Here is a 15,502-nt window from a genome sequence, read left to right on the forward strand (position 1 = left end):
AGGAGAGGGAGGGGCTGCAACTTCTCCCAGCCTGCCATGGACCCCTTCCATTCGCAGGCCTCTGGGGATCTGGAAGGAAACTCTGGGAGACACATCTAAAAGCCAGCTATTTTGAATGTGCCAGCAAACCTCCATGCCATCCCCAAGCCACGACTGTGCCATTATCCCTGGTACCCCATAATCATTTTTCTTTTAAGAAAGAGTGGTTCCTCCATGCTCAGAGTTAATTTCTCTACCTCCCTCTTGACGCAGACCACTCAGCTCCCCATCTTACCGTGTCACACAGGGTCTCACCACCTGCTTGTCCCTTCTACTGCCCGTGCTTTCAGTCTTCCATGCCCTTACCTCCCACCCTCTCTGTCACCTGCCCAACCCAGCCTTCAGGTCCCCCAACACCTTTCAGGCTCAGTCACTGCACATTAGCACAAAGCACATCTTCCCCTCACCTGCCGTGTACTCTCAGTGGTTCCAGAGTGATCTCCACTCTGAACCACACACACCATGGAAACCCCACTCCCCAACACACAGACACACACCACTCCAAATGTCCAGCCCCACAACCTCTGCTCACCTGTATTTGTCCTGTCCAAGACCTTAATCTGAGACCTTGATCTGAATGCATGGAAATTCATGTTCCCTGGCACCTCTGCTTCCTTCTCAAAATTCCTTTCCTGTTGACTTGCATGAAGTCATCCTTCTTACCTTCCATTTCAGTCCCCTTGGCATCTTTCTCTGCTTCCCCCGTAAATGAAGACATTCTCCCAGCTGTCCAGTCCTTGTCCTCTACGAACTTCCTGGTTAGTATCTTTAACCCATCTTACTCTCATGATGTCTAGATGTGAATATTCAATCTAGACCTTCTCCCCTAGTCCCAGTCCTGGTTATCCCCCCTCTCCACTAAACACCACCAGTATTGCAAACACCAGTCCAACATTCAACTCATCAACTCTCTGAAAGTGTAATTATTTCCATGATTTTCAGTATTAATGAATGATTATCATCCCTCCCACCAACAAACCAAGTTAGGATAGCGATCAGTTTCTTTCTTTCCTTTGTTCTTGAGGGATTGGCCTCTTCCTTGGAGTCTTTCTGTCATAATCCTATATAATGTTTCTTATTTAATAATATTATACATAGTGAAAATAAATTGTATTCCAAAGATTTGCTAAGAACCCTGTATTTTATAACTTGAAATTCATTGTAGCATAGTAACCGGGTAACACAAGATGCTTGGAGTCTGGATTTTTTTTTTTTTTTTTTTGAACACTGATTTAGTGCAATTTTTTTTTAATGCATTGTATATGTGTTCAGTCACTTCAGTGGTGTCTGACTTTTTGCAGTCAAAGGGACTGTAGCCCACCAGGCTCCTCTATCCATGGGATTCTTCAGGCAAGAATGCTAGAATGGGTTGTCTTGCCCTCCTCCAGGGTAGCTTCCTGACTTGACCTAGGGATCAAACTCACATCTCCTTTCTCTCCTGCATTGCAGGCAGACTCTTTACCGGTAAGCCACTGGGGAAGCCTCAGTGCCTCATATACACAGAGTATAATTAAACCATGCCTTATGGCTACTTATAATATAATGTTTGGGGAGATGTGAATTCTCAGTTGCAAAGATTTTAAGAACATTTATTGCTTTGCCCATCAGAGCTAAGAGTTACTCAGCACTTTATCTAAGGAAGGTATCCCTGGGTATATTACATGTAGAAATAACTTGTTAACATTCTATACCCGCCTCGTGAGGGATGGCATTTGTCTCATAACATGTTGAATTTAGATGCATTTGGTTGCAAGGAACAGAATATACAACTCAAAGTGTCAAGAGCAATGAGGAAGAATCCAGCAATGGTCCATTGGCTCAATAACAGTGTAACTAAACTTTTATAACACATATTTTATTTTCATTGATTTTCTCTATTATCTTTCTGCTTTCAATTTAATTGATCTCTCCACTTTTATTCGTTGCTTTATTTCTACCCCTTATTTGCATTTCATTTGCTTGTCTTTTTCTACTTTCTTCAGATTAAACCAAAAGTCATCTGTTTGACTCTCATATTAGTTTCCTAAGGTTCTGTAACAACTACATACTTAGTGGCTAAAGCAGTACAAATCTGCGGTCTCACACTTCTAAAGGCCAGAAGGCTGGAATGTGTCTCACTGGGCTAAAATCAAGGTGTTGGCAGGCTCACCTTCCTGTTGGCTGTTCTAGGGGATGATCTGCCTTTCCCAAATACCAGAGGGCACTCCCATCCTTTGACTCATGATGCTCTTCTCCATCTTCAAAACCAGTGATGTTGGGTCATCTCTCTTAAGCTCTCATTTCCCTGGTTCTCTCTATTTTGTCTTCTTCCACTTATAAGGACTGGATTGCATTGGGCCACCTGGATAATCCAGGATGGTCTCTCTATTTTACATTCAATTGATTATCAAAAAATGGGCAGAGGACCTGAATAGACATTCTTCCAAAGAAGTAGTACAGATGACTAATAAGCATATGAAAAGATGCTCAACATCAGTAATCATCAGTTCAGTTCAGTTCAGTTCAGTCGCTCAGTCGTGTCTGACTCTTTGCGACCGCACGAATCACAGCATGCCAGGCCTCCCTGTCCATCACCATCTCCCGGAGTTCACCTAAACTCATGTGCATCGAGTCAGTGATGCCATCTCCTCCTCTGTCGTCCCCTTCTCCTCCTGCCCCCAATTCCTCCCAGCATCAGGGTCTTTTCCAGTGAGTCAACTCTTCGCATGAGGTGGTCAGGGAAAAGCAAATGGAAATAACAAAAGATATCACCTCACACCTGCCAGAATGGCTATCATCGAAAAGACAACAAATAACAAGTGTGGGTGAAGATGTAGAGAAAAGAGAATTCTTGTGCACTGTTGGTGGGAATGTAAATTCGTAGAGCCACTGTGGAAAACAGCATGGAGATTCCTCAAAAAACTAAAAATATAACTATTATGTGGTCCAGAAATTCCAATTCTGGGTATTCATCCAAAGAAAATGGAAACACTAGTTTGAAAAGGCATATGCATCCCGTCTTCATTGTACCACTATTTACAAGAAAGAGCCAAGATATGGGAGCAACCTAACTACCAAATAGATGAATGGATAAAGAAGATGTGATGTGTGTGAATGTCTGTGTGTGTGTATGTATGCTCAGTCATTCTGTTGTGTCCAACTCTGTGACCCCGTAGACTGCAGTGCACCAGGCTCCTCTGACCATGAAATTTTCCAGGCAAGAAACCTGGCTGCCATTTCCTACTCCAGGGCATTTTCCAGACCCAAGAATTGAACCCACATCTCCCGGGGCCCCTGCATTCAGGCAGATTCTTTACCACTGTGCCACTTGGGAAGCCCCTCAACTTCTAGTACCAGTTCTAAAAATTTGCATACATATGCTCACTATATTACTGAAATGACATGAAATCCTTGTATTGCCAATAGATGCTGGGAACTTTGCACTGCATTTAGAAGAGGCAGAGTTCTATTTGCAAGAAGGTCATCTAGTCTTCTCATCCCGGATGGAACAGCTCCCTCCCTGCCTTCATGGTTCAGAGCACAGGGGCCACAGGGAGGGCTTTCTGAGCCAGACACAGCACATGGTGGACCCTCAACACATGGCTCACCTTGCCACGAAGGAAACCTCACACATGCAACCCAAGCACCCAGTGTGGAGAGGCAGGGCAGCAGGGACCGAGAACGAGGCCAGCTGGAAAGAAAGGAGACAGAGCAGACCTGCAGGATCGTCTGTGCAGCTCCCTGAGGCACAACAGGAAGACCAGGACAGGAGGGCCAGCCTGCTCCTTGGGGACGGGGGAGAACCACCTCAGCGGCCTCAAGATGACAAACCTTTTGCTGAAAACATTTGAATATGGGGCTCAAGCATCCTGAGGATGTTCGAGGCTGGACAAGGTCCTTCTTATTCTGGACACATGCCAGCGTGTGTGTATACATATTTCACATACAATGATGTGTTAGTCATAAAAACTTGAAATCTTGCTGTTTGACAACATGGATGGACCTAGAGGTTATTATACTAAGTAAAAGAAGCCAGAGGGAGAGAAATATTGTATATTTCACTTAAATGGGGAATCTAAAAAACAAAGATATTAAGAAGATATTAGGAAGAGGTGGCAAGAATACACAGAAGAACTGTGTAAAGAGATCTTCAACACGCAGATAATCACGATGGTGTGATCACTCACCTAGAGCCAGACATCCTGGAATGTGTAGTCAAGTGGGCCTTAAGAAGCATCACTATGAACAAAGCTACTGTAGGTGATGAAATTCCAATTGAGCTATTTCAAATCCTAAAAAATGATGCTGTGAAAGTGATGTACTCCATATGCCAGCAAATTTGGAAAACTCAGCAGTGGCCACAGGACTGGAAAAGGTCAGTTTTCATTCGAATCCCAAAGAAAGGCAATGCCAAAGAATACTCAAACTACCGCACAATTGCACTCATCTCACACGCTAGTAAAGTAATGCTCAAAATTCTCCAAGCCAGGCTTCAGCAATACGTGAACCATGAACTTCCAGATGTTCAAGCTGGTTTTAGAAAAGGCAGAGGAACCAGAGATCAAATTGCCAACATCCGCTGGATCATGGAAAAAGGAGGAGAGTTCCAGAAAAACATTTACTTCTGCTTTATTGACTATGCCAAAGACTTTGACTGTGTGGATCACAATAAACTGTGGAAAATTCTGAAAGAGATGGGAATACCAGACCACCCGACCTGCCTCTTGAGAAATCTGTATGCAGGCCAGGAAGCAACAGTTAGAAATGGACATGGAACAACAGACTGGTTCCAAATAGGAAAAGGAGTACGTCAAGGCTGTCTATTGTCACCCTGCTTATTCAACTTATATGCAGAGTACATTATGAGAAACACTGGGCTAGATAATGCAAGAGGTGGAATCAAGACTGCTGGGAGAAATATCAGTAACCTCAAATATGCAGATGACACCACCCTTAAGGCAGAAAGTGAAGAAGAACTAAAGAGCCTCTTGATGAAAGTGAAAGAGGAGAGTGAAAAAGTCGGCTTCAAGCTCAACATTCAGAAAACGAAGATCATGGCATCTGGTCCCATCACTTCATGGCAAATAGATGGGGAAACAGTGGAAACAGTGGCTGACTTTATTTTTGGGGGGCTCCAAAATCACTGCATATGATGATTGCAGCCATGAAATTCAAAGACACTTACTCCTTGGAAGGAAAGTTATGACCAACCCACTGCTACTGCTAAGTCACTTCAGTCGTGTCCGACTCTGTGTGACCCCAGAGACAGCAGCCCACCAGGCTCCCCTGTCCCCGGGATTCTCCAGGCAAGAACGCTGGAGTGGGTTGCCATTTCCTTCTCCAATGCATGAAAGTAAAAAGTGAAAGTGAAGTCGCTCAGTCGTGTGTGACTCTTCGTGACCCCATGGACTGTAGCCCACCAGGCTCCTCCGTCCATGGGATTTTCCAGGCAAGAGTATTGGAGTGGGGTGCCATCACCTTCTCCGTATGACCAACCTAGATAGCATATTAAAAAGCAGAGACATTATTTTGTCAACAAAGATCCATCTAGTCAAGGCTATGGTTTCTCCAGTAGTCATGTATGGATATGAGAGTTGGACTATAAAGAAAGCTGAACGCTGAAGAATTGATGCTTTTGAACTGTGGTGTTGGAGAAGACTCTTGAGATTCTCTTGGACTGCAAGGAGATCCAGCCAGCCCATCCTAAAGGAGATCAGTCCTGGGTGTTCATTGGAAGGACTGATGTTGAAGCTGAAACTCCAGTACTTTGGCCACCTGATGCAGAGAGCTGACTCATTGGAAAATACCCTGATGCTGGGAAAGAATGAGGACGGGAGGAGAAGGGGATGACAGATGATGAGATGGTTGGATGGCATCACCAACTCAATGGACATGAGTTTGGGTGAACTCTAGGGAGGCCTGGCATGCTGTGGTTCGTGGGGTCGCAAAGAGTCGGACGTGACTGAGTGACTGAATTGAACTGAACTGAAAAAACAGAACAAATAAACAAACAAAGCAAAACACATCAGAGAATAAGCAGGTTGTTTCTAGGGAGTTCAGTGGGGCCAGGGTGGTGGGGAACAAGGTGATGGAAATTAGAGGAATAATTTTTCAGTTACAAAATAAATGAGTCCTGGGTATGAAATGTACAATATGGTGAACATAGTAAAAAATTATGTAACATCTTTGTATGATGACAGATTGTAACTAAATGTATCATGGTGATCATTTTGAAATGTATAGGAATATTGAATCTTGTGTGCCAGGAATTAACATAGCTTTGTAGTCAATTATACTGCAAAAACAAACCAATAAAGCTCATAGACAAAGGTCAAATTTGTGGTTCCAGAATAGGGTGGGGAGAGGAGGAATTGGATGAAGGCAGTTCAAAAGTTCAAACTTCAGTTAGAAGATAAATAAGTACTAGGGAAATAATATATAACATGGTAAAAATAATAAACATTGCTATATATTAGGTATGAAAGTCCCTAAGAGAGGGAATCCTAAGGATTCTCGTGACAAGAAAACATTTTTTTCTTTAATTTTGTCTCTGCATGAGATGATGAATGTCCACTAAACAATAAGTTTCCTGCTCATCCTTTCATGAAGTATGTAGGTCAAATAATTATGTTACACACCTGGAAAGTGAAGTCGCCCCATCGTGTCCGACTCTTTGCGACCCCATGGACTGTAGCCCACCAGGTCCCTCCATTCTTGGGGTTCTCCAGGCAAGAGTACTGGAGTGGGTTGCCATTTCCTTCTCCAGGGGCTCTTCCCAACCCAGGGATCAAACCCAGGTCTCCTGCATCGCAGGCAGACGCTTTACCCTCTGAGCAGCCAGGGAAGCCCTTAAATGCACACCTTAAATTCTATACCTCAATTTTGAAAGTAGAAAAAAAATAAAACTAGTTTATCAACAATAAATAAATGTCAGCCAATTAGCAATCTTAAATCCATCTGCTATATTAATTCTCCTTTTCCATGTAACATAACATACTCACAGTTTCCATGGAGACCTTTATTCCGCCTACCCCGCTTCTCTGCTATAGGCATTTGGGGCTCTAAACTTCCTCTATACACTAGTTTAGCTGCTCCACAAAATTTTACATCTTTCATTTCATTCAATTCAAGGTAATTTCTAATTTCCCTTGAAACTTCTTCTTTGACTCAAGAGCTATTTAGAAGTGTGTTATTTAATTTCCAAGTGTTTGGGGGTTTTTGTTGAGTCTTTCTGTTGTTGATTTCTAGTTTAACTCAATTATAGTCCAAGTACATACTTTACAAGATTTCTATTTATTTAGTTTTGTTTCACAACACAGGATCTTGTCTCTCTTGAAGACTGTTACATGGGACTCCGAAAAGAACACCTATTCAACTGCTGTTGAGTGAAGTGTTTGATAAAAATTAATTAGTTCAAATTGATTGTACCATTGTTCACTTCTTTTATATACTTGCTGATTTTCTGTTAACAAGTTCTATCAATCACCAAGAGAAGTGTTGAAGTGCCCCAACGTTAATTGGAATTTGTTCATTTCTCCCTTCAGGTTTATCAGTATTGCTTCATGCAAAGCTCTTTTGTTAGGTGCCTACATCTTCAGAATTGTCACGGCTTCTTAACAAATTGATTTTTCTATCATTACATAATGTCCTCCTTATCCTTCTTAATTACCTTACTCTGACTTCTACTTCGTCTGATAAGAATACAGCCATTTCAGCTCTTTTGCATTAGTCTTTGCACATTTTGTATTTTTCCATACTGCTAATTTAGCTGTATTTATATGTTTAAAGAGGATTTGAGCTCCTATTAATTGATATGTGTTGGCCATTTCGTGTAATCATTGATATGTTTGGGTTTAGTTCTCCCATTTTATTATTGGCTTCTTCTCCTTCCTTTCATTTTTTTTAAATTTTTTTTACTTTATTTTGCTTTACAATACTGTATTGGTTTTGCCATACATCAACATGAATCCGCCACGGGTATACACGTGTTCCCAATCCTGAACCCCGCTCCCACCTCCCTCCCCATACCATCTCTCTGGGTCATCCCAGTGCACCAGCCCCGAGCATCCTGTATCCTGCATCGAACCTAGAACTGGCGATTCATTTCTTATATGGTATTATACATGTTTCAATGCCATTCTCCCAAATCATCCCACCCTCTCCCTCTCCCACAGAGTCCAAAAACTGTTCTATACATCTGTGTCACTTTTGCTGTCTCGCATACAGGGTTATCATTACCATCTTTCTAAATTCCATATATCTGTGTTAGTATACTGTATTTGTGTTTTTCTTTCTGGCTTACTTCACTCTGTATAATAGGCTCTAGTTTCATCCACCTCCTTAGAACTGATTCAAATGTATTCTTTTTAATGGCTGAGTAATACTCCACTGTGTATTTGTACCACTGCTTTCTTATCTATTCATCTGCTGATGGACATCTTGGTTGCTTCCATGTCCTGGCTATTATAAACAGTGCTTCGATGAACATTGGGGTACACATGTGTCTTTCAGTTCTGGTCTCCTCAGTGTGTATGCCCAGCAGTGGGATTGCTGGGTCATATATTTTTTTTCCCCGCTCTGTTTCTGCTTTCATACTGTGTGTTGAAGAATTTGAATGTTTTTTAGATTTCAGTCTTATCTGTGGGTTTTGGACTATGTCTCTTTATACAGTCTTTTAGGTGATTGCTATAGAGATTATAATAAACATATCAATTATTCAGACTACTTAGAATTAATATTTTACCACCTCAAGTAGAATGTGGGAATTTACCAGTATGCATTTCAAAGAGAAGATGGAATTCACTGGGGCTTCCCTAGTCATTCAGATGATAAAGAATCTGCCTTTAATACCAAAGACTTGGGTATGATCCCTGGTTCAGGAAGATCCTCAGAGAAAGGAATGGCTACCCACTCCAGTATTTTTGTCTGGAGAATTCCATGGACAGAGAAGCCTGGTGGGCTACAGTCCATGGTGTCACAGAGTCAGACACGACTGAGTGACTAACACTTAACATGTCACTTTTACTCGTCTCATCTTGCTGTTGGCATATATTGTACCTAAAGATTTTGCCCTCAGCCGTCATACCTATTTTAAGGAACTTAGGAGGAGAAAGATTATCTATTGTACTGACTCATATATTTATGTTTGTTACTGCTCTTCTCTTCTTTCTGAAATTTCAAGTTTCCCTCAATATCATTTCTCTTTTAACTGAAAAATTGCCTGTAACATTTAGTTTAGAGCAGTGGTTCTCAACTGGGTCCTATTTCCCTCCAAAGGGCAATATCTGAAGAAATATTCTCTTGCTGTAACTAGAAGAAGGTGGTGTCTACTGACCTCCAGTATGTAGGCCTAGGGATGTTATTAAACATCCTATAATACACAGAATATCAACAAAGAATTTTCAAACCTGAAAATTCGAACACGTCACAGTTGTTTTAGAGCAACTCTGCTGGTGATAAATTCTCTTAGTTTGTCTTCATCTGAGCAGGTATTTATTCTTCCTTTACTTCTGAAAGATACTTTTGCTAGATATGACAGCTGAACTGTCAGCACTTTACTTTCAGTACTTTAAAAATGTTATTCCACTGTCTTTGGATCTGATAAAAAGATTCTATCTTTCTAAGCTTTCCCCTCATATATAATGTGTTACTTTTCTCTGTCTTCTCTCAAAATTTTTTTTCCAGTTTCTCAGGTCTGATTTTAATGTGCTTAGGATTGAGTTCCTTCAACTTATCTTGAGTTCATTAATTTCTAGAATCTGTAAGGTTATGTCTTTCACCAAAATTTGGAAGTTTTTGTGCATTATTTCATCAAATTATTTTTGCACAGGACTCTTTTTCTCTTAAGATTCTGCTGATATAAATGGTGCGCTTTTGATCTTGTTCAACAGAGGCTCTGATAATTTCTTTTTAACATTTTCTCTTGTATAAAAAGTGTAATTTCCATTGACCTATCTTCAAGTCAATTTCTCTGTCATCTCCATCCTTCTACTGAGCTCAACTAGTGAATTCTTTTCATTTCAGTTATTGCCTTTTTCAGGTCTAAAATTTCCATTTTGTTCTTTAGTAATTTCTATTTCTTTCCTGAGACTTTCTCTTTTTTCATTTGTTCATTCCAAGAGTATTTGCTCTGACTTCTTGGAGCCTGTTATAATGGAGTTGATTGGTCTTCATCATCCTTTCCACTGAGAATTTGTCAGATTTTCCTGGTTTTACACATACTGAATAATTTGGGATGGTATACTGGGCATTTTGAATATTGTTATAAGGCTATGGGTCATGTTTAAATCCTCTGGGGATATTTGGGTTTTGCTTTTTGCTTTGCCAGCCAATGGACGCAAGAGTTTCAGAATGTATATTCTAACATGCCTTCTATGAGCTATGGTTCTAATGTCAGTTCAGTTTTTGAAGACTTTGCAATGCTCTTCAGGTCTATTTCGCCTCTCCATCACCCACCAGTGAGTTTGAATCCTGGCGGGGGTTCGGGGGCGGTTGTCTACTCCATAGTTTTCAAACACTTTGGGATGCTGTTTTGGGTGAATTCCACACATGGTTCAGGTTGGGAGTCAGGCCAAAGGTTCCTATGTAAGTTGAGGCATCACTTTCTTGAGTTCCTCTATCTCACTCTCACCCACAGTCTCTAGCTCCCAAGCATCTGCCCTTCTGACCCTCTGGCTAGAAAGCCAGAGTTTTTGTTTCCCTGTCTGACAACAGGGAAATATTTATTTACCTCAAGAGTTTATCTATAGGAGGACAGAAAGAAAAAAAAACACGCATTGGAGATGTTGCCCACACTCTTCAGAGAGTCTCTCTGAAGACAGAAATGTTCCCTCCCTCGAAGTGTTCCCAGATCCCACTCCACCACTTCCATGGGGCTGCAGCCACGGTGGGGGGACCCAGTGGGGAAATGGGTTTCTCCCTTTTCTCTCTCTCTCTCTACTCCTTTCCATTCCTCAGATCAGAATGACAGTCTTTCCTTGGAGTTCTTGGCCTGTCTTTGTCTGGAGCATCATTTCAGGATCCACGTTGCCTTGAGGTCCAAACTGGGAGCTATGGGAGGCAAAAAAGGACAGAGGGAAGGAGGAAAGGAATTCACCACCAGATCCACCATGCTTGGACCTATTTGTCCCTTCCCCATTATGCCTGCTACCATTTGATTTTTGGACTCTTCAGGTAGCCGCTCTGTGCACACTGTTCATGTTCTGGTTTCATCCAGTGGGAGAGAAGGAATAGAGTGTACTTTCTCCATCTTACCTGGAACCAGAACTGTCCTATAGCTAACTTTCGACTGAAAGTTTTAAAAGTACTAATTTGGGGAAAGACCTTAGGGAAAATATATGAAGTGCTTCATGCAATGATCAAAAAGGAAAAACAAATTCTCTCAGTGTCATTTCTACACCACAGAATCACATGGAATGTTAGAGCTGAAAGGAACTCACCCAATTTGTCCCTCATCAATTCTTTTTATCTTTGCCTTCTCAGCTAGGAGGTGTTCAGCATGTGTGTTTCTGTGAGTGTGTGTGTGTATGTGTAGTGTGTAATCTGTTTCTCACAGGTCCATCTCAGCAACACCCTTAAAACCCACCCAGTCACAGACATGTTCTATTCTGTTGCAGGAAAGCTTATCAATGGCCTCTCTTCTCCCCACTCTACCGCCGGCATTAGCTTCTTAGCTAGTCTCCTTCCTTCCAACTTCCCATCCCTCTGTGTTGCCCACACTGCCATCAATGTCCTACCTGCAACAGAAATATGGTCATGTATTAAAAGTCTTTAGAATATACCTCTTGTGAGATTGTGCTCAGTCATGTCCAGCTGTTTGTGACCCCATGGACTTCAGCCTGCCAGGCTCCTCTGTCCATGAAACTTTCCAGGAAAGAACACTAGCTGCTGCTGCTGCTGCTGCTGCTGCTGCTGCTGCTGCTGCTGCTGCTGCTGCTGCTAAGTCACTTTAGTTGTGTCCAACTTTGTGCCACCCCATAGACGGCAGCCCAACAATCTCCGCCATCCCTGGGATACTCCAAGCAAGAATACTGGAGTGGGTTGCCACACCAGAGAGGTTGCTATTTCCTACTCCAGGGGATCTTCCCAATCCATGGATCAAACCTGCGTCTCTTGCGACTCCTGCATTGGCGGGCAGATTCATCATCATGTGTCACCTACCTGCTTCTAAATCTTAGATCATATCCCTTTTTAAAGAAAAAATAATGTTCTTGCATTTCTAGTGTTGTCTCATATTGTCCTGTATCATTCTTGCCATTCTTATTTTGCATTAAAATATATTTAAACACAAAATTATGTGTAAGCACACTGTTCTTTTACTCTTATTTATCTATAAAGCATATCTAGCATCATAATAATAATACATAACAATACAAATAAAGCTATAAAACCAACATCACACTAAAATTATGTATTTAATGTTAATGGTGCTGTTTAATTCCAACTGAGTGATAATGGGGAGGACAACATGGTCTAGGGTTCAATTCTATATAATATTTAACATTTTAAAAATGATATTAACATTAAGGATTCTTGTTCAATATTAATGGTTATTAATGAGCAATAATGGGCTTCCCTGGTGGCTCAAATGTTGAAGAATCTGCCTGCAATCCAGGAGACCAAGTTTGATCCCTGAGTCAGGAAGATCCCCTGGAGAAGGGAAAGGCTACCCACTCCAGTATTCTTACCTGGAGAATTCCATGGTGGGGTACAGTCCTTGGGGCTGCAAAGAGTCGAACCTGACTGAGTGAAGAGGAAAAAAAAAGAGTAATAAGTATCTTAATAATTTGTTTATTAGTTCAGGGTAATCTCAGAGTTAATCAAAAATGCCAGTAAGCAATCTTCAAAAGTCACTTTGATTAAATGCTTGGATAAATTAGTCTCATTGTCTTGTTCACTTAAAAATACAATAATCACTGTTCTATTACTTAAGCATATGTTTTATTTCTAGTACAAATAATCCTGCAAGGAAAACGGGAAAATTCTTCAATCGTTACTCCAACACTTACTGCAAATAAACTGTGATGATACTGTCGATAACAGAACAGGCTGTGCAAAAAACATCATTCACAATGTGACTATGGTTTTGACAAGCAGAGCCCGCATTCTTTGGACATCACCAAGATAATACTCCCTTGTTCATTGCAATGACTTGGTCTCCACACACCTCTTCTCCACTCAGACTCCCTGGAAATTTTTCATGACCTCGTTGTGACATTCTTCGCATGAACACTATTCTCAACACAAAAGGTTTGCAGCACAAATCTTAGTGAGTGTGATTTGAGTCAAGTTCATCCAAGTTAGTTCTCCAGATCACCCAGAACATACTTGTGGGATATTTAATGTTTAAATATCATCAATATTAAAAGCCAGAAAGTGCTCACAGATTTCTGAGAATAGGTCCATAGGCCTCCAGTATTTGGTAAAGCTCAGTTTGAGAAACACAGATTTACAGGATTAATTGCTGACCCTTAAGTGTGGCACACCATGTTTTTGTTCCATCGCTTAGTTGTGTCCAGCTCTTTGCAACTCCATGGACTGCAGACGCCAGGCTTCCCTGGCCTTCACCATTTCCTGGCATGTACACATGACCCATCACAATTCAGGATGAATTATCCATTACTGTTCTCATCTCCTCCATCTTCCTGAGTGCTCTGCATCTCCTAACACATGGCCTTTTTCAATGGCCACCAAACACCAGTTCCTTTGTAGCTGGTCTTCATTTAAATATTCAGCACCTCCTTTGCCCAAACACATCCATGGGCCAGCTGAAAATGCCCCAAGCTCAGTGACGCTTTTCAGTCTCTCTCCACCGAACTGATTATGCCATCCGGATATCCAAATTGCCATCTGAGCATCCAGCACACTGCACTCTGCCAATCTTATCACCAGTCTTGCCTCTCTCTAAAATGCACCTGTTTCGAAGAAGAGGCTGGATCTGGCTCAGGTTTTGTTTTCACTGTGCTGGGGACAGTCCCTAGACGTGGTAGAAAATATAAAAGTAAGATTAATGAAAAATGAATGTGCACATGAAAGGGCTAGAATGGGAGTACACAAATGGAAGATTGAGATCCAGATTACATTTCTTAGTTGTTAAGACATTAAGTTCCTCAGCATATGTGAACATCAGCTGCGAAAAATAAGAATGGAAATACCAGGCTTACCTCTGTCACAGTGTTGCAAGATGCAAAATCAACCTGAAATACTGCACATGAAGGCATTTTTAAAACTAACTTCATTTTTTTTAACTTTTTATTTTGTATTGGGATATAGCCAATTAACAACGTTATGATAGTTTCAGGTGAACAGCAAAGGGACTCAATCATACATACACAGGTATCCATTCTCCCCCAAATGCCCTCCAATCCAGGCTGCCTCATAGCATTGAACAGAGTTCCATGTGGTATATAGTCGGTCCTTGTTAGCTATTCATCTTAAATATAGTAGTGTGTACATGACCCATCCCAAACTCCCTAACTGCCCCCTCCCCCAGCAACCATAAATTTGTAAAACTAACTTTAAAATGCTAAAAAAAAAAAGAGAGAGAGGGAAAAAAAGCAATTTTCAACTCTTTTTTCAGATCAAATCAGATAATTCTCTAGCCAAAAGTCCTAATCCACCCGTAGCATTCTACCAGTGCACCTCTATATTAGGTTGTGTTCTATGTATGGCACATATAATTTTATATTTCAGTTGGTATAATTTGGGGTAAGATACAAGAATACTTGTAGCTAGATGGTGCTAAGTACAAAAACCATTCTGCCCACAATTAACAGAGTGAAGCCTGTAGTGTCAGTTGAGAGATCAATTCATGAGAGAGGTTGTTGGACTCAGATGTGACTCTCCAATCTAGCACTGCAGTGTTTTATCTGTACAGCTTTGGACGCAATTCATTTCTCTGAGTCTCAGCTTTCCCATCTGTGTCAACCTCACTGAGCTGTTGGGACTGTTATACAAGACCACGTACATTGTCTATCTCACTTAGATGATGTATGAAATATGGGAGGATAGCCTCATCTAATTAGCAGGGACTCGTCTTTTAGAACAAGTACTTTGAAAAGTCAATGAGAGGGAGAAAAATCCCCCAAGGGACAGAACTTCTACAAGTGTGCTGTCAACGGAAAAAGTGCGCAACCTAAAAGTTGAGAATTGTATTTTATTTGACAGATGAAATTGAGGACTTGAGCCTGGGAGGTAACCTCTCAGACTGCTCTGAGAGACTGTTCCAAAGAGGTAAGGGAAGAGACAGGATACATAGGAGTTTTTGCAGCAAAGACTACATAGTTGAAACACCAAAAGACTATTGTTAATAAAGGAAAACCAGATATCTCAAATTAAGGAAGTTAGCACTTTTCTATGCAAGGGAAGATACAAAAGTCTGGGTTCACTGACGTCATCCCTTTGATATGCACCTCATCTGTCTGGGGCCAGTCTCCTGTGCTTTTTCTCCCTGATTCTCCCTCAGGGTGCACCATAGTGGGTGGAT

The sequence above is a fragment of the Budorcas taxicolor genome, chromosome 8 (genome assembly GCF_023091745.1).
Source record: "Budorcas taxicolor isolate Tak-1 chromosome 8, Takin1.1, whole genome shotgun sequence".
NCBI lineage: Eukaryota > Metazoa > Chordata > Mammalia > Artiodactyla > Bovidae > Budorcas > Budorcas taxicolor.